Here is a 2,315-nt window from a genome sequence, read left to right on the forward strand (position 1 = left end):
CAAAGTTTGTGGGCAATTAAATGTACTGGGAGGACTGTGGTAAAAACCTGCAGAGGCAACACACTCAAATATTCCTACGTTAGTCAACATTCTTTGCAAGCCCTTTTCCTACGGAGTCATTGCCTCCCATGCAGTCTGTTTGGGTACATAACTCAGCCAGAATCCCTTCAAGATATTGCCTCATGGCAAGGCAGGAGGGTAGAGTTGGATGGCAGAACCTATGCTGTAGCTTTTGAAAGGAGGTGCCTGCAGTCTTTCTTAATATGCAAGGTTCTAAGGATAGTGCATTAGAAAATATAGATATGTCCCCAACCCTCTTTTCACCATCATTTCTGAAGTCTGAAGTAAAACCTCACTAAATACTGGAGTCATAGCCATGAGCTGCAAAGCATTGTTCTTTGTAAACTTGCCAAAGTTCTAAAACAGATATTAATTGCTATCACATATTCTGTGATGGTAATCCATTAAACAAATTCCTCCTCAACATTAAAACAGAAATAGGATCTCTTAATGTTAATATGACTTTTAGGCTTTATTAACATTTAATGTTAAAAGTTGTTAGTAGGTTCTTAGGATCACATACACATCTTCATAAGATCACTAGGAGTCTTCATTATCTTCCAGGATGAGATGATGAACTGCTGAAAAAGGAGGAAAGAGTAGTTATGGATCTCAGGTTTCACTACACATTAAAAAATATCCCCCCACGAAATACATAAAAAAAAACAATGAAAACTTTGTAGGTTGGCTGATCTGATAATGCTTCTCTAAGCTTTATTTTGAGCTTTGACTGAATTGATTTCAAGACTAAGATTTGCAGGATATAATCTATAAACTGCTAATGACAAATTTAGAAAATTCCCTTTATTATTTAAACATCACATGATTCAGCTTTCATTAGTGAGATAGCTATTTCACTTAAAATGTGTTAAATGTTGTAAATGGGTATTTTAATGTTAATCTTATTCAATTATTACTTTTTTTTTTTAACCTTAATTCATTTACCCGCTAATTACTTAACAAATAATATGCAGTGAATTGAAGAATGGGTGTTCAAACAAAGTGGCTTATAATACCTGGCAAAGTTCCCAGAAATCAAGTAATTTCACATTCTTGATGCACTGCCAAATATGTTTTTGTTGTATTCCTCCATCAGTGTAAACAAACATGGTGGTGGCAGCTGCTGGGAAGCCGGAAGAGCTTGGGGTCGGACTGTCTTTGTCCATGTCTACAGTGCATCTCCACCCCCTGCTACTCCCAAACGTTTCTGCAGATCTAATTTCCCACACTACAGTTGTGTAAAGGAAGTTTAAAAGAGCTGCATGTATACTTCATAGGAAGGTAATAAGGCATTGCAAGACTAACCTTCACACTTCGCTCGTCTGTCAAGGGGGTCTCCCCTTCCCAACAATACCCCAATGTTTTGGTAGGCAGGCTCCAGCCCACTTAGCCAGCAAGGAGGCACGGGTGGAATGCCAGGTATGTCTACAGAGCAAAGTAGTGCAGGCAGCCTGACGCCAGCAGAGAATAGGCAGGTACCTATTGAGTTACAGGATTTCTACAAATCTAATCCATGTGTAATGTGAGACTTATTACAGAGTCAGGCTCTGCCAGGGCTGTGAAAAGTCTGGGGATATGAACAGTCCCAGAAACAATGATCCCAGTTAACTCATTGCAACCCAACATCAACTGACCAAAACTAATGCTCTTTTATCCTTGTAATTTATTTCTTGAGCAGCGATTACAAGATGTATCTTATCAAGTATTTAATAGCAAATGCAATAAAGTACTGATAAGACTCTGGGTGACATTGTATCTACTGCAATGATGTATATTCTAATGAGGATAATGTTTATTGACTGCTATGACCAATATAAACAAATTATGTAAGATAATTTTACGTGGGAAAAATTTTCATACATGTGAAACAATGAAACCATTCTGAACTGCTAATAATGTGGAGAAAATATTCAAGCATTCCCAAATCTTGCTGCAATTAAAAGACTCCTTGCTGATTTGGGGGGCACATTGGGAATAAACTGCAACATTAAAAAACTATCCAATACATCTCTGGTAATTTCTTCAGTCACTAGCACTGGTTGAGAGTTATGATAGAACATTCTGTATCTATTTGTTAGACATCCTTTTAGTCATGTACCTCTGGCATGATGTATTCTCAGTTAAAAAAGTCTGACCATTACTTGATATTTTATTTAACTTTGTCAAACAGTTAAGCACAGCCTTTCCCAATCAATTAAGTCTTAATTTGGATGTGGTTGACTATAAAGAAATTAATTTTATATTGTGGTTATTGA

At 36.9% G+C, this 2,315-nt stretch overlaps 1 long non-coding RNA gene across 1 annotated transcript; it reads right to left on the reverse strand.

Moving 5' to 3' along the window:
- Positions 1–406: 406 nt before the first annotated feature.
- LOC118158676 lies at positions 407–1,611 on the reverse strand. Its single transcript, XR_004746868.1, has 2 exons — positions 1,366–1,611; positions 407–641 (listed from the first exon to the last, which is right to left on the reverse strand). It is a non-coding gene; the product is annotated as an uncharacterized LOC118158676 (long non-coding RNA).
- Positions 1,612–2,315: the final 704 nt, after the last annotated feature.

Source organism: Oxyura jamaicensis (assembly GCF_011077185.1).
Source record: "Oxyura jamaicensis isolate SHBP4307 breed ruddy duck chromosome Z unlocalized genomic scaffold, BPBGC_Ojam_1.0 oxyZ_random_OJ64354, whole genome shotgun sequence".
Taxonomy (NCBI): Eukaryota; Metazoa; Chordata; class Aves; order Anseriformes; family Anatidae; genus Oxyura; species Oxyura jamaicensis.